The following is a 24,449-nucleotide window of genomic DNA, read 5'->3' on the forward strand; positions in this document are numbered from 1 at the left end:
GTGAAATTCCTTTATCTCTTAACACAATAGGTCCTATTCTTTGGGCTCAGCCTATAGGTTCTTCAAGTTCCAAGTAGATCTTTATTATCAGAATTTAGCTAAAGATAGAAATCAATTATTGCAGAAAGAGATCTGTGGATCCTAACTCTCATCCCAGGCAAGATCCCAGGCAGATATTTTATGATGTGGAAGAGTCATATTGAAGCTAAATGAAACCTCTTGTCCAGAAGTTCTGTATTATCACTTGCTGACTGGTTTCTAAAAGGGCAGATACTGGAAGTATTTTCAATCCTCTCCTCACAATCCTTGGACTCTCCAATCCCCACAACAAAAGCATAAGGTAGATATTATTGTGCTCATTTTGTAGATCAGGAAATTAAAGCCCAAAGACCAAGTGAACAAAACACCTTTTGAAACTTCTTTTCTAATCCACTGTGTTAGGTACTCCACAAAATTCAGCCCAGTTTTTTTTCAAAATGGAGTATGTACACTCCTGATAATACATGAAAACTTTCCAAGGAGTGCAGAGGCATGGGTTATTTTTTAAAAATCTTTTTCAAAATCTCAGCTTCTGTATGTATTTTTTCTGTCTTAATATTGATCATTTCCTTAATTCCCTTTCACAATTACCCTTCTCTTATTTGACAGAAGAAAAATATACCTCATACCCATCCAAAACCTGATTTATTGATGATTGTCTCAGATGGTATGCTACAATATGGAGGAAACTCCAAAAGCATTTTGCTCAGTTAAAGAAGTCTGACACAAAGTACTACTTATTGTATGATTATGTTTATATAAAAGTTCCAGAAAAAGTAAATCTATATAGCCAGAAAGCAAAACAGTGGTTGCTTGGGCCTGGGGTTAGGAGCAATGATTGAAGGCACAAAGATATGAGTGAAAATTTGGGGCATGATGGAAATGTTCTAAAACTATATTGTGATGTTGGTTGCACAACTCTATAAACTTACTAAAAATCATTGTATTGTATACTGACAATGGCTGAATTTTTGATATGTAAATTATGCCTCAGTAAAGCTGTTGGGGGAAAAAACCTCCAAGGAAACAAAGGGACAATTAAGAAATATTGGTGTCTAGTGGGACTGTGATGTTGGGAACAAATCCATTTGCAATCCAGGTGGTTTCCAATTCTTTGTTTTCAACAAAATTGAGAGAGTAAGAGTATTAAATCCAATTATCAGCTGGTAGGTCATTAAAAATTATTCTTTATGATAGATCACTGTTATTTTTGGCATAAAATGATGAAGGAAGTCAAAGAAGAGAGTGATATTGCTGTAATATATCTTGTATTCACATCTACTGAGTAAATTTCTTCATTACTTACATTTACAAAGACAACAAAAGAGATATAGGTTTGATGACAAACTGTCTCACTATACCAATAAGTAATATTAATACATATATATAAATTAATGAAAAAATCCATTACATTTAAAAATGCATTTCAAATTGCATATTCAGTTTAATGGTTAACAATTATTAATCAAAAATTATATATTTTAGGGACTTCCCTGGTGGTAAAGTGGTAAAGAATCTGCCTTCCAATGGAGGGGACGTGGTTTTGATCCCTGGTCTGGGAACTAAGATCCCACATGCTGCAGGGCAACTAAGACCGCGTGCCACAGCTACTGAGATTGTGCACCTCAATGACAGAGCTTGCATGTCGCAAAACTACAGAGCCCATGTGCTCTGGAGCCCACACGCCACAACTAGAGAGAGAAAATTTGCATTCCACAACTAGAGAGAAGCCCATGCACCACAACTAAAGATCCCACATGCCTCGAAGATCCCACGTGCCGCAATTAAGACTCAATGCAGCCAAAAAAATAAAGAAAATAAATATATAAAATAAGTAGTAAAAAAAGTAGAAAAGAAATGTAAAAATAAAAACAGGAAAAAATTAATTATATATTTTAGGTTGCTTTGATCAATGTTCTATGACCAATAATGATGATAATAACCCAATGTAGAAAAACTGTTTTAACCCAGAACCTTATGAGAGGATATATAAAAAATTAAATGGTAACAAATTAACATATTTTTGTTGCACAGAAGTATGATAGGGTATTCAATGTACAATGTAATAACATGTGAATAAAATTCTGTAGGGGTAAGAGTATGTAAGCAGAGGTTCAAGGAGAAAAAGAAATTATGTAGAATTTTCAACAATTAAAAAAGAACTTTTTCATGAATTTTAAATGCATAATAATGGGTTTCATTCCAGTATTTAGCTTCCATTTGGTATATCTACAATATAATATTGACACATTGTTTGCTTATACACTGTTGTACACATAGTTCAAGAATAGCCAAAACTAATCATTTGTGATAAAAGTCAAAATAGTGGTTATCTCTGGATTGTTCTGACTGAGCGGCACATGAGAGAGCCTTCAAAGAGTATGGAAATATCGTGAATAAGTGGATCTGCAGGACTGAACAGCAGTATGCATGTTAACCCAGCTGTCCATTCAAGGTCTCTGGACTTCATTGTATTTACTTATACCTCAACAAATGAATTAAAAGACAATAGTGTATTTACACAAACCTAGAAATCTTATCCTTCCCAATTATTTAAACTAATGATGAAAAAAACAATCAATAGGTCATCTTGAAAACGTGCAAAGGGGTATAGAGTTTTTCACAGTTCTTTTAGGAAGCATATGACCAAAAAGTGTGAGGACCATTGAACTGGCCTTCCTGACCAGAAGAGCTGTAGCCACCTCCTCCACTGTGCAGGTGCAGCTCTTTGTAGTTTTACTCCTACCTCCAAAGCTGCCCCCACCTCCACCTCTAACCTGGGCCTCTCCAGCAGTCGGTAGCTCACTGTCCATCTTCATTCCAGGACTACACTTCCCAGCAATGCAACCTGGCTCCTGGTGGAAGTTTACATTTCTCACATTGCATTCTGGACTGTGAAGTCATAAATTCAATAGCAGGAAGGGGAGAACCGATCTGGGAGCTTTGCTCTCTGGGAGTTGTAGTTTTCTGTGCACTCATTCTGGCTGGGAAAGAACTACATACCCTTTCAAATCTGCAGGAGGGAAAAAAAAAAAAGCCGATCTCTTAAGAGAGAACCAGGCACAGCAGGTAAAAATGTTGAGTAAATATCGGTAGAACCTAGCAATTTGGCTAAGCACTGTGAATGGCACCTGGCATCAACAGATTTAAAACTAGGCAGAGGACTTCCCTGGTGGCACAGTGGTTGAGAGTCCGCCTGCCGACGCAGGGGACACGGGTTCGTGCCCCGGTCCGGGAAGATCCCACATGCCGCAGAGTGGCTGGGCCCGTGAGCCATGGCCGCTGAGCCTGCGCGTCTGGAGCCTGTGCTCCGCAACAGGAAAGGCCACAACAGTGAGAGGTCCGCGTACCGCAAAAAAAAAAAAAAAAAAAAAAAAAACTAGGCAGAATTTTAAAAAATAATTGTACCGGTTTTTCTGGTTTTAAAGGAAATGATTACTCATGGTAGAAAATATTGTAAAGTATGCCTATAAATATTAAAATCACAGGCAATCATAGCACCCAGAGACATACATTTATATACATACAGTGGAGTCTGTTTTGCCAAGTTCTAACAAATGCAATTAAATTCTGCATAACTATTAAAATGGAGAAGTAGCGCTGTTGCAAATGAAGAGACAAAAATTGTTTGCAGATATTGTCATGTATACCTAGAAAATCCACAAACATCAAATGAAAAACAATCAGACCTAATAAGAGAGTTTAACAAGGTGGCTGCATATGAAATGCAAAATAAGCAAACAGAAAAGTAGCTTTCTTATTTGCCATGAATAGGCATTTAAAAATTATAATGGTGAGGCAGGATTCCATTCATATAATTCTAGAATTTAAACAACAAATATATAGGTCTTATATGAAGATGCAACATAATTAACTGAACGTCATTAGTGGGGAAAAATGCCATGTTACTGAATGAAAATTTTGAAATTATAAAATGTCGATTGTTACCAAAATATGATTGGTTAAATATCTTACTGTGCTTTGGGGAGTCTCACCACCAATTTAACTCTTATACCATTTGGTATCTGGTCCTAATAAACACAGTAATGCTTTTTAAAATTTTTATTTTATTCTTCCGATTTCTTCCTTTCCTTTAACCTTTGGGAAGGAGGTGTATTGCAGAAGGAGGAGAGAGAAAATTAGATTAATATTTGTTGGACTTCTACTATGTATATACTAGGAACACTCAGGAAATTTATGTACTTTGCCTACATTAATCTTGACACCAATCCTATAAAATAGATAACAGCTCCATTTTATAAATGAGAAATTTAAAGCTAAGAGAAATTAAGTGTTACCCAAGGTCTCATCACTAATAAGTGGTAGAGGCAAGATTCAAACCTAGCTCTTAGAATAAATCCATGCTCTTTCTACTGAGGCCTGGTCTTTTCACATGCTAGCTTCATAGGGTTGGATATGTCACTTAAGTGTCTCAGTTTCTTCACCTTTGGAAGGAAGATAAGAGTACTATACCTTAAGGTATACTATACCTTACCCCAAAGGGTTTTTTTGAGGCTGGGGTGATCTGATCCATGTAATAAGTGCCTGGGACTTAATTAATGTTCAGTACATGATTGCTATTATTATTATATTTATTACTACCAAAAACATGTTGGGAGAATGAAGTCCATTTGTTTTTTTCAGATATTTGTCAGTGCTACAGAAGTGGGGTGGTTTGTAACTATTTTGTTTAATAAGTATGAATTGAGCATTTTCTTTGTACCAACATTGTTCTAGGCATTTTTATATATGCTATTGACAAAATATAGAAATGAAAAGAAGTGGGGCTAGATATAATTTATATAACCTGATGATTACTGTATACCAGTAAATTATTGAAACTACATGATGTTTCACCCTATTCACACGATCATGTGTCTAAATAGCACAGAAACTCAAAATTCCTATGTTTTCAATTCCAGTTGGTAGCAATCATTTTATTCATTTATCTGAAACATTTCAGAATCTGTCTTCTAAGGAAGTGTTCATCTAACTACATAAAATTTTCATATGGAAAACTGAGATTGTTTTTAAATGTTTTCCCATAAAAGAAATAATCTGTAATTAGCTTCATTGTGTTTTCCCTGCTTGCTTCATGAAGTGGCTTAGGATAATATATCTTCTATGCATGAGCAATATCCTGGCATGTACTTGAATTTTAATTAAAAACATTTATTAATAAAGTGGTAAGGGAAGAAGTCACACAATTGGTTTGATGCAAACAGTTCATAAACAACAAATAAATCTATAATAAGATGCAAAAAGAGTGAGTTCAACATACAGAATTAGAAATCCAGTCACCTGTGAGTAATAAAAAAGTGGTACCTAAGCAAGTCTTGAATATCCACTATCCCAGAATCTGATTTCAGTGCTCCCTTTTGATCAATTTTAAGAAACATCTATTAGAGGAGCATCAAAATATATTGTTTATGGTATAATTTTATTCCTTTACAATTCTATAAATTGTAAACTGTTTTTAAAAATTTCATCTTCTGAAAAGTGCCCTATATGAATTGACTTGACTGTTCAGAAATCTCTTAGTTATCTAGTTTTAAATAGTTTTATCACCCTCTACAAGTGAAAAGCTAATTATCTAGTTTATTTTTTGTTTGCTTGATTACTGTTTGCAAACACCCTCCATGTCCCAGACTAGCCTTCATGAAAGCAGGGTCTTTCTTGTGTTCACTAATGTACAGTAAGTCCCCTACATACAAACGAGTTCTGTTCTGAGGGCACATTCGTAAGTCCTATTTGCTCGTAAGTCCAACAAAGTTATCCTAGGTACCCAACTAACACAATCAGCTATATAGTACTGTACCGTAATAAGTTTATAATACTTTTCACACAAACAATATATAAAAAACAAACACAAAAAATAAAGAAAACATTTTTAATCTTACAGTGCAGTACCTTGAAAAGTACAGTAGTACAATACAACAGCTGACATACAGGGGCTGGCATCAAGTGAACAGGCAAGAAGAGTTACTGACTGGAGGAGGGAGAGGGGGTGGGAGATGGTAGAATCGTCAGCAACAGGAGATGGAGGGCAAGCTGCAATTTCGCTCATGCCTGATGTTGATGGCACAGGTTCTGGTTCTTTGCTGAATTCAGTTCTATCTACCCTCTTGAAAACATGATCCAGTGATGTCTGGGTAGTAGCTCTTTTTTTCTTGTCATAGATGACATGTAGCACTGGACTGCATTCTGAACAGCTGCTGCAACCCTCGTGTACCGTTCTACGTTCAGGTCCTGTGCCTCAAAAACTAACAGTGCCTCCTCAATATAGAAAATCCCATTGCCATTTCCTGCGTCATGAATCTCTTCGGTTCTCCAGTTACTTCTTCTTCCTCTTGTCTCTCTTCGTCCTTTGGGCCTCCAATTCCTGGCACTTCTTAGCAGTACCAGCTACATCATCGCTGCTTTTACGCTTGCTTCCAGACATCCTGGGCTTGAAATAAAGATACTGTACTACTGTACTCCATAAAGTACTGTGCAGTAAAGTACACAAAAGCGCAACCACTTGTAGAGGAGGCACACACGTGACAATGTACGCCAAACACATGAACTAACTTATGAGATTGGACATGCGAATGCACGTTTGCATCTTGGAAAGTTTGCAACTTGAAGGTTCATATGTAGGGGACTTAATGTATCCTCTGAGGCTGGAATAGGGCCTAGCAACAGTAGGAGCTCAATTCCTATTTGTTGAAGGAATTAATCCAACACCAACATACTAGAAATGTTTCACTTTCTAAGATACAATATTTCACCAACACTTGTACTAAATACCAATACTCAATTATTCCATTATCAGCCTGCATATCATAACATTTCAAAATGCTTGGGCATCTTAGATTTTCCTTTGTGACTTGCTATTGACAGTTTTGTATGAGAAGATCTAGTAAAAGTCTCATCTTAGGGGGCTTCCCTGGTGGCGCAGTGGTTGAGAATCTGCCTGCCGATTCAGGGGACACGGGTTCGAGTCCTGGTCTGGGAAGTTCCCACACGCCGCGGAGCAACTAGCCCCGTGAGCCACAATTACTGAGCCTGCGCGTCTAGAGCGTGTGCTCCGCAACAAGAGAGGCCGCAATAGTGAGAGGCCCGCGCACTGCGATGAAGAGTGGCCCCTGCTTGCCACAACTAGAGAAAGCCCTCGCACAGAAACGAGGAGCCAACACAGCCATAAATAAATAAATAAACAAATAAATAAATAAATAAAATTTGAAAAAAAAAGAAAAAAGGCAAAATTCCTTAAAAAAAAAAAAAAGTCTCATCTTAAAGATATTGGAAAGAATACAGGATGGGGAGTTCCCAGATTGTGATTTCAGTTCTGATTCCACTCACTACATGACCTTAGGCAAGTCATTAGCATCCGTATGTGGCAGCATTGTATCTGACACACAATAGGCACTTAAAAATCTCTTCCTTCCTCATATATAGGATGGATAAACAACAAGGTCCTACCTTATAGCGCAGGGAAATATATTCAATATCCTGTGATAAACCATAATGGAAAAGAATATGAAAAAGAATATACACTGTTCATTTTATGAATTTGCAGTGAGTTGTACACCTATGCTAACTTCTCTGTTCTATATTATTTGTCATTAAAAAGCTAAAGAAATGAAAAAAAAGAAATAAAAAGAATATATATGTATAACTGAATCACTTTACTGTGCAACAGAAATTAACACAACATTGTAAATCAACTATACTTCAATAATTTTTTTAAAAAAATTATCTCCCATCCTTCTCCACCTTTCCTTCCTATGTAAAATAATATTAGTTTTCAGTGCAACATTATAAATATGTTGATTTTTAATTACAGTTTGCAATAACCCAGCAAGGTTTGTGGCCCATTTCTAAGCCATCAAACTGTCATTATCCATAGATATAAACCTTTTTTATTTTTATGCAAATTTAGAGAAGGAGGATAAAATACATGCTTACTCCCTCCTTTGGAGCCATAACAATACTGGTTTCAGGTCTACAACAAATAAAATAAAGCCTTGATGACATTATCCTTCTTATATCCACAATCAAATAGCCTTTAGAAATGTGGTATAGTATAGTGAAAATAAGTACTACACTGGGATTTAAATAATCTTAATTTGACTTTAGTCTGCCATTTACTGACCCTATGACTGGACAAATCTGTTAACCTCTCTGCGAAATGGAGATGATATAATGTGTCTAGCTAGCCTCTCTCAGAAGAGAGATCACAAGCTAATGTATGTGAAATCATTATCATGCCATATAGGTGGAAGCTGTTAAAAATTTGAATATATCTCTGTTCACCAGTGAATTTATGATATATTTCTCTTACTAATATTTCTTTTCTTTTTTTTTTTTTACATTCATGGCTATGGTTTATTACAATGAAAGGCTACCAATTTAAATCCACAAAGGTAAAAGGTGCATAAGTCAAAGTCCAGGAGAGAACAAGGATGAGCTTCCAGTTGTCCTCTCTCAGTGGAGTTGTATGACCAGTGCTTAATTCTCCCATCAAGATGTGTGATAACCAGACAAGCTCGCCTGAACCTTGGCGCCTGGGATTTTACTGGAGGTCAGTCATGTAGGCATGGTACACCTGGGTGGCTAACCTTAGTTACTCAGTCTCCAGCCTGTGCAGAGGTCAAACTAATGCCGCAAGGATCAAGGCTCCACTATAAACCATACTCTTAATATAAACCATCTGTTGACCCAAAGCCCCTGGTGAACAAAGAGACTCTAATCAAGCATGATATGCCAAGGGCTTAGAGGTTATCTCCCAGGATCTTGCCAAGAGATGGACCTTTCTTTGGAATGTGCAGACATTTTTCGGAATGCACAGAGTTTGAACACCCCTAACCTGCGGAGTCAAGTCTTCTACTGCACAGTCATAATTCCAACCTAACACTTGATCTGAAAGGAGTGATTCAAAGATTCAATGATGGAATTCATTGCCGTATCTGTGATGGTGGGAGCAGGAACCGCAAGAAAATCCAGTTTCTAGGCACAGCATTGGTAGCAGGGCCAAGGGCAGCGTCCAGTATACAGTGTTCAGTGGTGACACTAGTAGTATCCAACGAGCTAATATTTATGGCATGATTTTTGAAATACAGCTGGGTCAGCTGCTCTTAGCAAATTATTTCATTAATTCTACTACTTTAACATACTTAAGAATTTTTTTAAATTAATTATAGATACACTGAAAATTGCAAAGATAGTACAGAGAGGTCCTATGCACGCTTTAGCTGCTTCCGCCAGTGGGCACATCTATGTAAGTATAATACAATATCAAAACCAAGAAACTGACATTGGTATCACATGTGTGTATAGTTCTATGTCACTTTATCACATGTGGAGGTTTTCACAGTAATCATCACAACAATCAAAATACAGAACTGTTCCATCACCACAAAGATTTCCCTGTACTACCCCTTTATAGTCACACTTACCTCCATTCCCTCCACTATCCCTAACCCTTGGAAGCCATTAATATGTTCTCCATCTCTGTAATTTTAACATTTCAAGAAGTTTATAAAATTGGAATCATACATCATGTTACATTTTGAGTGACTTTTTTCACTCAGCATAATGTCTGTGAGATACATCCAAGTTGTGTGTTTTTTTCCTTTTTTTTGCTGAGTACTATTCAATGGTATAGATGTGCCACAGTTGGTTTAACCATTCCCCCACTGAAGTACATCTGAGTGGTTTCCAGTCTGGGCTATTAGAATAAAGCTGCTATAAACATTTCTGTACATTTTTTTCTGTGAACATAAGTTCTCATTTCTCTGTCCAATATTTTAAAATTTAATAAAGGTCATTAGAACAGATAAAAGCAAAATTCCAAAAAGTTGAGTTCAAAAATCAACTTCACTTTGTTTAATGAGTCCATATTTATCTATTATGGCAATTCTCCTCATTTAAATTGTAGGTGTATTTCATTTTTAATGTCGCTTTATAAATTGCTAAGCTTTATTTGTCAATCAATGAGCATTACTATCACTGTCTATGAATTAAAAAAAAAAAAACACCTGGAATCTGAAATACTGGTTTTTAGTCTTTCGTTTTTAGCAAAATAATTATGCAAATGTTGCCATATATTTCTAATATAGTGAATAAAATTCTCATGATAAGTAATTCCACAAAGATCTATTAATATAATTTGGATTTCAGAGAGATTTTAAGAAATATATGGAGGAGCTATGGAATTATTTTACTGTAGAAAGTAACCGGCACATAGCACCTCCCCACAACTCAAAATCACTACTTTTATATTTCAGCATCTATTATGGAATTATTTGCTTGTTTGCTGGAGAATGTAAGAGACACTCAATTATTAATAATGATTTCCTTAGTTGAAAAATCTAAAATAAATGATTGAAACATTTGGCAGAGTTCTTAAATAAGAGTTTGCATATTATTGATTCACATTGTCCTAACACTTTAATGACAAAGACACAATTAATATGCAAAGCATGGTTAATTATAATTATACTTCACAGATGTTCAGGAAAAATTAAGAACTGTAGTGATTTGGGGTTGAATTGCTATGCAGAAATTCTAATCCTTTGACTCTTTATTGTTCTCTTAAAAATAAATATCTAGTTTAGTAGTTAGATGTTCAAATGCTTGGGTAATATGAAATCTTGCCTAAATTCTAAATATATAAATAGCATAGATAGACTTATTAAAATTTGACTGTAAACATACAGAAAGTGTAATATGTCAAACACCCATTTAATTAATTTCCACTATTAATTACTAACTATAGCAGTACTTGTCATACAGTAATGTACATATGAATTAACTGGATCTTGTTAAATTGCAGACTCTGTTTCAGTCCAGGGTGGGGCCTGGGATTCTGCATTTCTAACAAGTTCCCAAGTCATGCAGATGATGCTCATCCCGACTACACTTTGATAACGGACTAATGGGTACTATCAAGTGTTGTGAAGGCAAATATAGGCCATCACACATCTGGACAAAAAGTGAGCCAATGATCCACATACTCACTATATTTTGCATCATAGATAACACAGAGGTGGGCTTGCTTCCAAGAGGATTGGATGTTTTGGTTTCATGCCTTTCTTCTAGGAGATTAATGAAATTCAATCTCAATTTAATTTAATTTAATTCAAATTCAATTTAATTTAATTTAATTCAAATTCAATTGAATTTGAATTTAGATTCAAATTCAATCTAAAACAAGATGGATGAACCAAGGCCTCCCAAGAGGACATTCAGGTATAGGAAAATGTGTGGGAGGTGTTAGACCTGCGCGGTCTCCTAGGAGTTTCGACTCGCCCAGGAAACAACAAGAGTCGGAAGTCGATGCAAAACGCAAGAGGTTTATTGAAGGCCGGTGCACCGGGGTTCCTTGGTCCTCACGCAGGAGGTCGAAGAAGGAACCCTTTCGGGCGCGAATATGTCAGTTTTATAGGTTCCCACTTCCCCGTATGTAAATTATAGATTTGGTTGTGTTCTCCTGCTGATTGGTCCCGGCTTAGGCTCGGACCAGAGAGGGAACTTGTCCCCAGCTGCCTGATTGGTCTTTGACAGACACCTTTTTTACATTTTGTTATCTCCCTCCTTCTCCCCAGCTGCCTGATTGGTCTTTGACAGACACCTTTTTTACATTTTGTTATCTCCCTCCTTCTCGGAAGGGGGCCGGACATCCTGGAAATTCACCCATTGTCTAAGAAGCCCATATTGTCTGGAGAGTTCTTAATCATTAGCTGGAACAATGTCCCTCGAGTCCCACATTCCCCCCTTTTTCTTGTGACTATTGATTCCAATCATGGAATCTCAACCTTCTGTTCGTAAACTTTGGTACTGTTGTCTTAACATTAGAACTTGTACAGTACTGATACGTTCTCTAATAAATGCTATCAAGCGATTTAGAACACATGGTCCAAAAGTTAAAATCAACAATAAAACAATAAGAGGTCCCAACAGAGTAGAGATTAAGGTGGTAAACCAGGGGGACTTATCAAACCATGATTGAAACCATCCTTTTTCGTTCTCTCTCTCCCTTTGCCTTTTATCTAAGCGTTCCCTTAGTTTATCCATGGTTTTGGTAATGGTTCCTGAATGATCAATGTAAAAGCAACATTATTCTTTTAGAGCGGCGCATAACCCCCCTTCCTTAAGAAACAGCAAATCTAGGCTGCAACACCATTTCTGAAAGTGAGGTGAGTGATTCCTTTAGTTGAGTTATGGAACTTTCTAATGCTCGAAGGTCGATGTCTACAGCCTGTCTTAAACTTGCATAATACTGGGGTTGTTGTATGAGGGCTGTGGCTCCTGTTCCTATCCCGGCAGATATTCCTAGTCCTAGAAGGACAGCCAATGTGAGGGTTACAGGTTCTCTTTTGTTTTTTGTTTTTTCTACATATTCATCTAAAAAGGATGAGTCTGAATGGTAGATAAGTCTAGGGACTAATTGCACTAACACACAAAAGTCAGCTGAAGTATTAAGAACCTCTAAAGAGACACAAGGGGTGAGCCCCGTGTTACATGTCCACCATCCATCTTGAGGAGGTACAAGATATCCTGAGCCTGAAGGGAGGCTAAAATCATGACAAAGGTGTCTATGGGACTGGGGAGGTGTTCCTATACAAGTACCATTTCCAAAAACCGAGGACAGGGTTAATTTACTGTTCCCTTCTTGCTTCCATCGACATTGGTCTGAGGAGGTAGAATTAGTATAGTTGGAGCTATATCTTATAGCATCATAATAAGGGGGAGGGGCAGCATAGCAAAGCCAACATGATTTTGTAGCCTCTGGGTTTGTAGCATTGAGAACCGTAAAGGCTGCCTGCACCAAAGAAAGCATCCTATCCTGAGGAGTCCCAGGCTTAACTGTGGGTTCTTTGGATCCAGGTTTCATTAGGCTCATTCTTTGTTGACGTAGTTGAAGGGGCCGGGGGAAGCAAAGGGGGGCCAAGTATGGGATTTGGGCCTATTGATATAGGAGCAGGAGTCTCAATCTTTAGCTTAAGGGTCATTAATATTCCTAAATCATATCCCCTCACGTAAAATCTAACGCCCCAAGAATGACCATTTATCCATTTTTTATGTCTTTTTCCGGGATTACTAAAGGAAATTTTAAGGGGATGACACCATCCTGAACATTTACTCCGGTGTCCGGTATCCTCATTATGAGAATAATTAGCCGTTACAGTAATAAAATCCCAAGTTGAGGTGGGTTTCCAATTAGTATCCCCGGTAGTTTCACATCCCCAGCTTTTGCAATAAAAGTTTTCAGTTCCACCACATTTATAATTCAGAGATCAAGGGCGGTGGAACCCGGGGCATACGTAGAAAGTGAGGATACCAAGCATCATTCTTTTGCCTGCATTTTTGCAACCCGGCCCAAACCAATCAGTTTCCGAAACTTTGGAAGGGGCAGTGTCCATATCATGAGAATCTTCTGTATCCCAATAAGGTGCTCCTATAGCCAATTTACAAACATCAGGAAAAAGATCTGGCCACCAGGTCCAGGGGGGTGCAGTATGACTAATGGACCAGGTTACATCTCCAGTCTGAGAAATTACCTGCCAAGTTAAACGTTGGGGGAGGTGAGGGCTAAAATCACTTACAGTCAGTAAAGGCAGTAAAACCAAAATTATAAGTCTTAGGTTCGTAGAAGCTTGAGTTTGAGCGGGTTGTCGGTTCTTTGGGCCCGCCATCCTGACGATGCCGTCGCTGGTGCAGCCTTCACATGTGAAGCATGGATCCAGGCAGCGATGCCGTCCACTTTTATGGCCGTTGGGGTGGTGAGGAGGACGGTGTATGGTCCTTTCCATCGAGGTTCCAACGTCTGGGTTCGATGCCGACGGACGTATACGGAGTCTCCGACTTGGAAAGGATGAGTTTCTCCCGGTGTTCCCGGTTGGTAGGCCTTGGCGAGTTGGGACCATATTTCTTTCTGGACCAATTGGAGTCCCAGTAGCCTAGCATATAAGTCAGTGTTATTTTGACAATCAGGTTTTATTTCTTTTCCTAAAGTGAGGAGGGGAGGCGGGGCACCATATAATATTTCAAAAGGAGTAAGATGGTATCGGGAAGGTGTATTTCTAACCCGGAATAGGGCCAAAGGAAGGAGCACCGTCCAATCGGTACCGCCAGTCTCCAAGGACAATTTAGTTAGGGTCTCTTTTAGAGTCCTATTCATTCTTTCTACCTGACCTAAACTTTGGGGTCTATAGGCACAATGTAATTTCCAATCAGTCCCCAAATATCTGGCCACATCCTGACTTACCTGGGCGACGAAGGCTGGACCATTATCAGACCCTATTACCTTTGATGCTCCAAATCGAGGAAAAATTTCTTCTAAAATCTTCTTGGCTACTACAGCAGCTGTTTCTTTCTTTGTTGGGAAAGCCTCTATCCATCCTGAAAAAGTGTCTACAAAAACTAAAAGGTATTTATTACCGTACCTTCCAGGACGCACTTCGGTAAAGTCCACTTCCCAGTAAGTTCCTGGGCGGTCCCCCCTGAGTCTCTTTCCAGTTTCAAGTTTCCCTTTGTGAGCATTTACCTGTTGACATGGGACGCATTCCTGCACAATTTGTTCAGCTAATTTTGTCATTCCAGGGGTTTCGTACCCGGCTTTTTGTAACAAGGCTACCATCTTTTTAGTCCCCAAATGTGTCCATCTGTGCATCTGTTGTAACATGGATTCTGCTTGCTGAGGGGACAAAGTTCCTTTTGTTGTGGCCGGGATGATTTCTTCATCGCGGCCTGGTTTTTCAGGAACTTTATCTGACAGTCCTAAAATGACTTCTCCCGATGCTATTTCTCGGGCCACTTGGTCAGCCATATTATTTCCCCTAATTATTGGGGTATTTCCTTTTTGATGTCCAGGGCAGTGGATGATACTGACTTTAGTAGGAAGCATGAGTGCAGTCAACAAAGCCACGATTTCGTCTTTGTTTTTAATTTCTTTGCCACCTGAAGTTAGTAGCCCTCTCTGTTGGTAAATGGCACCGTGGATATGAGCGGTAGCAAACGCATATCTACTGTCTGTGTAGATGTTTACTTTTTTATTCTCTGCCATCTCTAATGCCCTCGTCAGGGCAATTAATTCAGCTCGTTGGGCTGAGGTCCCTTGTGGTAGTGCCGCTGCCCATATGACTTGTTTTCCGTCTACCACGGCTGCCCCAGTTCGACGCTTACCTTCCTCCAGGAAACTGCTCCCATCCGTGAACCAGGTGAAATCAGCATCAGGGAGGGGCAGGTCCATCAGATCTGGCCTACTGCCATGTGCTGCGGCTAGTACTTCCTGACAATCATGTATGATGGTGGAGCCTTCCAAGTCAGGATCAGGTAGCAAGGTGGCTGGATTGAGTCCTGTGGCTGGAGCAAACTTGATGCGATCTGAGTTTAGCAACAGGGTTTGGTAATGGGTCATCCTGGCATTAGTTAGCCACCTATCCGGTGGTTGACGGACTACATTTTCCAGGGCATGAGGAGCTGTTATCGTTAGATTTTGTCCTAAAGTTAGTTTGTCAGCATCTTTGACTAGAACGGCCACTGCAGCGATTATCTTTAAACAGGTGGGCCATCCTGATGCCACAGGGTCCAATTTTTTTGACAAATAAACAACTGGGCGATTCCAGGGACCCAATTTCTGAGTCAATACTCCTTTTGCAATGCCCTTATTTTCGGCCACATATAAATGAAAAGGTTTGGTTACATCTGGCAGTCCTAGGGCTGGAGCTGAAAGTAAAGCTCGTTTGATTTGGTCAAAAGCCCGTTGTTCCTTATCGCCCCAAACGAAAGGAGTGCTGTTTTTGGTTAGGGGGTACAATGGGGCTGCCAGCTCAGCAAACCCTGGAATCCATAGTCTACAGAATCCGGCCGTCCCCAAAAATTCTCTAACCTGCCTGGCGTTTTTGGGAGCCGGAATTTGGGCAACCGTATCCTTTCTGCTCTCCGTGAGCCATCTTTGCCCCCCTTTTAATAGATACCCCAGGTAACTGACCTGTTGTTGGCATATTTGTGCTTTCTTGGCTGAGGCTCTATATCCCAGGGTTCCAAGTTCCGTTAACAGTTTTTCAGTACCCTTGATACAATCTTCTTGGGTCTCAGCAGCTAATAAAATATCATCAACGTATTGGAGTAATGTTACCTGGGGATTTGATTCTCTATATAATGCCAAATCCTGATGGAGGGCTTCATCAAAGATGGTCGGGGAGTTCTTAAATCCCTGAGGTAGCCGTGTCCATGTCAGCTGACCAGACATTCCCGATGTTGGATCTTTCCATTCGAAGGCAAAGTAGGGTTGGCTCAGGGGAGAGAGTCTTAAACAGAAAAAAGCATCTTTAAGGTCCAAAACAGTATACCACGTATGTTGAGGTGGAAGAGTGCTCAGGAGGTTGTAAGGGTTTGGAACTGTGGGGTGGAGGTCTGCCACCCGTTTGTTTACCTCTCGTAGATCCTGCACCGGCTGATAATCATTTGTTCCTGGTTTCTTTACCGGCAGGAGAGGGGTGTTCCATGCTGATTGACATCTTATTAAGATGCCCAAGTCTAGTAGCCTCTGTATATGGGGACGGATACCGTCTTTGGCTTCTCTACTCATGGGGTATTGACGGACCGTTATTGGGGTGGCAGTTGCCTTGAGTTCCACTAGCACCGGGGGCCGATTTTTGGCCATCCCCATTCCGGTAGTTTCTGCCCAGGCTTGAGGGAACCGAGTTACCCAATCAGTAACATTAACTCGTGAGGATGAAGGCTGCTCGTATAATTTATATTCATCTTCTAATTTCATAGTCAATATTTGAAGTAACCTTCCCTTATTATCAGTTATGGTGGGACCTTCTGGCTGAAAGTGGATTTGAGCCCCTACTTTGGAGAGTAAATCTCTTCCCAGCAAAGGATAGGGGCATTCCGGAATAATCAAAAATGAATGGGTTACTCGTCCAATCCCAAGATCTACTGTCCTTCGTGTGGTCCATGAATATTGTTTATTCCCAGTGGCTCCTTGTACCCATGACCTTTTAGCTGAGATAGGACCTTTTGAGTGGAGAAGGACGGAGTGCTGGGCTCCGGTATCTACCAAAAATTGAACAGGTTCCCCCTCCACTTTAAGAGTTACCCGGGGCTCGGGGAGAGGGTTCGAGCCCTGACTTTCCTAGTCTTCTTCTTCCAATGTTAAGATTTTGTTTTTGGTTGGCCTTCCTCCATTCTTTTTCTTAGGGCATTCTCTCGCCCAATGTCCTTTTTCTTTACAGTAGGCACATTGGTCCTTGTCTAATGGCCGCCTTCTGTCTGCCGTTCGCCCTTCCTGCCTATTTCTATCCCCTATATTTCTTCCTCCAACCACAGTGGCCAGTATCTTACTTAAATTCCTCTCCTGTCTCTTATCCCGTCTTATTTCACGGGCTTCCTGCTCTTTCTGCTTTCTTTCTTCCTTCTCTTCCTCTGTTTCTCTTTTGTTACATACTTTATCTGCCTCTTTTACTAACTCCTGAAGCGAAAATCCCTGCAAGCCATCTAGCCTCTGTAATTTCTTAATATCAGGGGCCGCTTGATCTATGAAAGCCATTGCTATAGTAGCCCTATGTCCCTCCGAAGTTGGATCATAAGGGGTAAAGCGTCTAAAGGCTTCCATTAAACGTTCCAGGAACACAGTTGGCGATTCCTGGGGCCCCTGAGTTACTTCCCTTACCTTAGCCAAATTAGTGGGCCGTCTGGCCGCTCCATGGAGACCCGCCACCAGAGCCTGGCGATACATTTTCAGGCGCTCCCTACCTTCCGGGGCATTGAAATCCCAGTTTGGCCTGACGAGTGGGAAACCAGCATCAATCTCGTTAGGCAGCTGGGTAGGTTGCCCATTGGCGCCTAATACATTTTTTTCTGCCTTCTAAAAGAACCCGTTGCCTCTCCTCAGTCGTTAGGAGAGTCTGGAGCAGCTGCTGACAATCATCCCATGTGGGCTGGTGGGAGAAAACAAGAGATTCTATTAAAGCGGTAAGGGCCTGTGGATTTTCGGAAAAAGTTGGGTTATGCATTTTTCAATTATAAAGATCTGCAGAGGAAAAGGGCCAATATTGGAGAGGTCTATTCCCTTGGCCATCAGGGGGGCCATATTCTCTAAGAGGTAGGGCAGTGGAGTCCGGGGAGATTGCCCTCCGGCTCCTAGTGCCCACTGAGGGACCCCTTTCTTCTTCCATCATGGATGGTTCCCTTGGTGCCGAGGGCAGTGGAGCTGGGGGTCCTCTAGGTGGTAGGGGATTCGGGGCCGGAGGATAAGGGGGTGGGGAATCCAAAAGAAGCAAATCGGACTGCGGGTCAGGATAAATCGCCTTCGGTAGATCCGGGGCGTCGTGTAGCTTCTCCGTGTTGGGGTTTTTCTTTAAGGCTAATATCTCCGACGCTGCTGATGTATGCGCGGACGTACCTGCTGAGGAAACAAAGGGCCGGACCCACGGAGGTGGGGAGAGAATTAAATCTTCCCAGACCAAGACATATGGTACTTGGTCTGGATGTCCGTGGGGATCTATATTAAATATCTTAGACTTCAGCAGCTTAATCTTGTCTAATAAAAAGGATCCTTCGGGGGGCCATCCTATCTGAAATGTTGGCCATTCAGAGGCACACAAAGTCTGCCACTTTCCTTTCTTTACCTCTACCGAAAAATTATGGGCTCTGGCCCGAACTTCGGTCCAATAGCTTAGGGTAAGGGAAAGAGGAGTCGTCATAGTTTGTCCCATTGTCGTCCGTCAGAGAAGAAGAATAGACCACAATACAGAAACAGTTAAAACTCCACGAAACACATATACGTATGGGCCACCGCGAGCTCGCTTCAAAACCGAAACTTCTTCAGATGGCAGTTATCACCAAGGGAACTGCCGAAACCGAGTGAAGGGGAGACAGAGTTTGCCTCTCCTTCCAGATGAGCCACCAGGGCGTCCCCTAGGGCTCATGGACGCCGGCTATTAGCACGTCTGCCTAGCCAGAGGTCCGATACAGATTCCATAATAAGCCGATTCTTACGGCTTTCCTCCGATAATGGCCCACAAAGAACAAGGGACAAACAGACAATCAAGCTCGAGCTTACCTGGTACCTCCAACTCCCGATGTTCTTGTGGTCCGGGGCGAGTGGAATCCCGGACAAGCCCCCAAATGTTAGACCTGCGCGGTCTCCTAGGAGTTTCGACTCGCCCAGGAAACAACAAGAGTTGGAAGTCGATGCAAAACGCAAGAGGTTTATTGAAGGCCGGTGCACCGGGGTTCCTTGGTCCTCACGCAGGAGGTCGAAGAAGGAACCCTTTCGGGCGCGAATATGTCAGTTTTATAGGTTCCCACTTCCCCGTATGTAAATTATAGATTTGGTTGTGTTCTCCTGCTGATTGGTCCCGGCTTAGGCTCGGACCAGAGAGGGAACTTGTCCCCAGCTGCCTGATTGGTCTTTGACAGACACCTTTTTTACATTTTGTTATCTCCCTCCTTCTCCCCAGCTGCCTGATTGGTCTTTGACAGACACCTTTTTTACATTTTGTTATCTCCCTCCTTCTCGGAAGGGGGCCGGACATCCTGGAAATTCACCCATTGTCTAAGAAGCCCATATTGTCTGGAGAGTTCTTAATCATTAGCTGGAACAATGTCCCTCGAGTCCCACAGAGGTTTGGAACCCAGAGGACCTGGTTTATAATTCCAGTTCTGGTTACTAGACAGGTGGCTTTGGGCAAGCCACATATGTTTTCTGAACCTCTGATTTTTATCTCTAAAGTGGAGATAATAATAGCTACTGAGTACTTCTAGGTTCCAGGTACATATCTAACTGTTTTAAATGTATTACCTCATTTCATCTAAACAACTGTATGTGGTAGGTACTACTATAATCTCCATTTTATAAATTAAGAAATTTAAGGACAGAGAAGTGAAGAAAATGCTCAAAATCACAATGCTAGTATGTGGTATATGTGGCATTCAAAGTCTAGCAGTTTAATTCCATGGCCCACTCTTAACCACTGTGCCATGTTGCCCTTGCAGGGTTGCTGTCAGCATCAGAACTAATTAAGAAATAGAGGCAGAGAGGTGCAGCAGATGGACGTCAAAAGATCCCCTCTATAACTTATAAAATTGATGTTGGAGAGTATGGCTTCCATGAGAGGAAAAGTATGGTTCTTAACACAATCCCTGAATTAGGTAGGCTTATCTGCCTAGGTAACAGGCAGCCACAGAATGCTAGACCTTGCACCCAGGGACTTGGCCTTTACTGCAAAGCAGATTCAGACAGAATCCAAAGAGGATGCATGAGTTAATCACTGAGCCACAGAAGCTCAGTTCCTTTTCCCAAACTCATCATTCATAAAAGTCACTAATGGAGCTCTCTTCACATGGAAGAAAGCAAAGGGGGTAGAGAATAAATGTTCTCTCCCCAAAATAAGATTCTGCTTTTAATCTCTAGCTAAAAATTACATAAATAACATTTATTATACATCTATCTTATTAAATATTTGAGAATGTCCAAAAGGACCTGCCACACTCCTTTCTGCTACTAATTAGTCAGCCATTAATCATAAACAATCAAGAGATATAACTGATCCTGGCAGGGTACAAAATGCTAGCAAGAAAAGAAATTTGTCTACTGTTATATATAATAAAATAATCTGCTCAATTTTAAAATTTAGAAAGGAAGATCTATTAGTAAAGTCTTTTACACTTAGGGACTATTAAAAGTGACATTTAATATCTTTAATTAACATTACTAAAACAAGTTTGTAAGCTTTTATAAATAGCTATGAATTTGAGAAAAAAATTCATATTAACAGCATCATGTAAATATTTATCCAGGTAGAAAATAGTAAAAATACATGAGTTGGTAAATATGAGTCTCTAAATAATATGAAGAAACCAAGGAAGTATAAGGTAACATAATACTAACTTGTATGTTTTGTAAGTCAAGTTTATTTAACAATTGGTTGCCATACCTTAGACCATATCGTTGTTCAGGACTGCCTCACTGGAAACCAACCTGCCAATGTCACTTTCCATGTTCTTATTTCCTTATTTCCACTATACTTGTTCTTTGAGCTTATCTAGCTCTTGTCGACTGAAAAAAAAAACGCACAATCTAAAAGTTGAGAATTGTATTTTATTTAGTGGAATTTCTGAGAACTTAATCCTGGAAGACAGTCTTTCAGATAGCTCTGGGGGACTGCTCTAAAGAGGTAAGGGAGGAGCCAGGATATGTAGTTTTGCAACAAAAACCAGGTAGTCAGAACATCAAAAGATTGCTGTTAATTAAAGAAAACCAGATAATCTCAAGTTAATGAATTTAGTGGTTTTCTATGTATGGGAAAATGCAAGAATCTGGGCTCACTGAAATCATTCCTTTGATATGCACCTCAGCTCTCTGAGGCCAGTAGCCTGTTCTTTTCCCTTCTGAGTCCCCTCAGGCTGTACCCTTGGGGGTGGCTGCAGTGGCTGAGGGCTTGGCAGTAGGCAGCCCATTTGTCATCATCCTGAATTCCCTCAGGGCTCACCGGTTGGGGCAGAAGTTGCTGATGGCTTGATGGATGCAGAATCCTTTGTTAGCTGATATGGCAGGCAACATTTTTCATTCACACTCTTTAGTTCCTTTATTCTTTTTCCTTTTTCCTCAAGTCATCAGCCCACTTCTAATCTCATTTTCCTCTTTATTCAACTCTTACCCTATGACCAATCTCTGCAGTTATTCTTGTGTTAGTATCCTTCACTCCCTTGCACTGTTATTGACCTGCAAATTCCAAAACATGGACCAAGCCAACCTACTAACTCCCTTACTCCCAACTTAGGTCACTGAGATTGGCCATCTCCCCATAATTATGAATATTGGTAAAACCACAAATGTATGGATTCCAACCACAGCTGAGCTCTCAGAAAAGCAAGCTAATTTATTCAAGTGTCCCTGGGAAGATCCTTCTTCCATTTCTGACATCCTCTATTCTTCACAATTCTCTACTCATCTCAGAGAATAGATGTTTTCAAGCAAAAACTACTGCAATTTCCTGTCCCCAACCTGCAAACTTATCTATATCTATATATAACCTTATTTCTATTGGTTCAGTCTCTTTCTTTCTAAGATGAATGTTTCTGCCTGTGCTCTGGGTTACATCCTTTACTGTCTCCTCTGAAATCTTGCTCTAACACTAGTTTTTCCCTTTACTATATCTTCAATCTATCCTTCTCTATTTTCTGGCTGGTTTACTTTGGTCTATAAATATTTTAAAACCCCACATACATTAAAAATAGTAAGCCCTTGACCCCTCTACGTCCCCTTCTAGCTACTAGTCCCTCTCTTCACTTTAACTATTAACCTTAAAAGAGTTTTCTGTACTTAGACTATTTCCATTCCCTCATCTTCCATTTGCTCCACATTTCCATCTAGTCTAGCTTTTGTTAGCGACCACAAGTCTGTGTGCCTGATGCACAGTGATGCCAAACAAACCGAAAAGTTGGAATTTGGAGCACAGAAATGTTTATTGCAGGGCCATGCAAGGAGAATGGGTGGCTCCTACTCAAAAACCTGAACTCCCTGAAGGGTTTCAGCAAAGCATTTTTAAAAGCCTGGTGAGGGAGGGGGATTGCAGGGTATGTGATCAGCTCCTGCACAGTTCTCTGATTGGTTGATGATGAGGTAGCAGGGCGGTGTCACAGAGGCTAACATTATCAATCCTCAGGCTCCAGTAGGCCTGGGGGCTATGCAGTCATTGTCATCAAGTAGTTAATGTCTTCCATTTGGTGGGAGATTTCACATCTGTAAAACAACTCAGGAAATGTGCATCAGATTCTGTTATCTAGGTACTTTAGGGTGGAGATAAAGCAGAGGATGTGGGGGAAGGACCTGCCCTGAAGGCCCCATAGGGTCCTGCTAGGTTACACTTTATCCCCACTACTACACTGAAACTCTTCCAACCATCCCCAAGTATCAGTAGGGACACCAGCAGGAAAGAGATAGACTCCTTGCTTGGCACTCTGCAATGAATGCTGCACTTTCTTTCTTCACAACCTGCTGTCTGTAGATTGGCTTTACCGCATGCATAGAAGAGATGACCAAGTTTGGTTTGGTAACAGGAGCAAGGTGAATAAATATCCAAACCTCACTTTCCTCCTTCACACAGACCTACAAGTGTTCCCCAACATTTGAGCCTGAATCAAAGTCTATTGATGAAGTTCATACATATCAACTGCCTAGGCACAGAGCAGAGTATAGTGGAGAAGGGTGAAAAGTGGATCTGGAGAGGCCTCCAGGAGATAGGCAGCATGTCCATCTTCTCAGAGCCAATGACCACCTTGCAATTCTTAACTTGTTTCATCTCTGCAATATTTGACACTCTGGGTCCCTCTGATCATCATACCCACTCCAATGATTTATGCATTTTTGCCCTTTAATATTTCTCTGACTTTCCTGATTGCTCTTTCTTGAATTTTTTGTCACATTCTCTTCCTCTCCCTACCTACCTCATACATGTGGGTGTGCCCCAGGATTTTGCCCTCAGCCAAACTGTCTCAAAATGTGGTCCTTAGTTTGATTCCAATCACATTTAATATTTCAACCTGTGTGCTGACAAACCCCAAATCTATTTCTTCCGGCCATATTTTTTTCCAAGGCAACAACCTATATATTTTCAATTGTCCCACAGATAACTCCATTTCAACACATCCAAAATATAACTCATTTTTATCCAAGTAAAGCTATTCCTTTACAAGCCTACTCCTCTTTCTGTGTTTCCTATTTCAGCCATTGAAAACAATTATCTTACTATCTATCCAAGCCAGAAATCTGGGTCATATCTTTGTTAGTCCCACCTCCCTTATCCCACATATCCAAGCAATCCTTAGGACATTTCAACATGACTGTGTTAAAATAATTCATATCTATTTTCTTATCTCTGTCTACAGCTACTCTCTTACCTTAAGTCTTTATTTCTCCCCTGGACTATTGTTGTAGTATCCTAACTGATTTTCTTGGCCTCAAAGGTCAGCCTCCACTTACTGTGCTGCAGAATTATCTTTTAAAATTCTTTTTTTTTGCTGTTCCATGTGGCATACAAGATCTTAGTTCCCTGACCAGGGATCAAACCTGTGTCCCCTGCAGTGGAAGCATAGAATCTTAACCACTGGACCACCAGGGAAGTCAATTTATCTTTTTAAAAGGCAAATATATTCATAAGATTCCTTTTTGGGAGCAAAGTGGACAAGATCTTTTCTGATTTGGCCATTGCCTATCTATATAAGCTTATCACTATTCTCTATGCTGATGTTAGTAAAGATGTATGTAATAAATATATAAAGGACTGCATTCAGTTGCTTATAATAACTGTTATCATGTATAGAGGAATTACTCGGTGTTAGACACTGTGCAAAATGTTTTAAGTGTGAGATTTATTTCACTTAAGCCTTAGACAATGCTGTGATCCAGG

The sequence above is a fragment of the Delphinus delphis genome, chromosome X (genome assembly GCF_949987515.2).
Source record: "Delphinus delphis chromosome X, mDelDel1.2, whole genome shotgun sequence".
In the NCBI taxonomy this organism is placed as follows: Eukaryota; Metazoa; Chordata; class Mammalia; order Artiodactyla; family Delphinidae; genus Delphinus; species Delphinus delphis.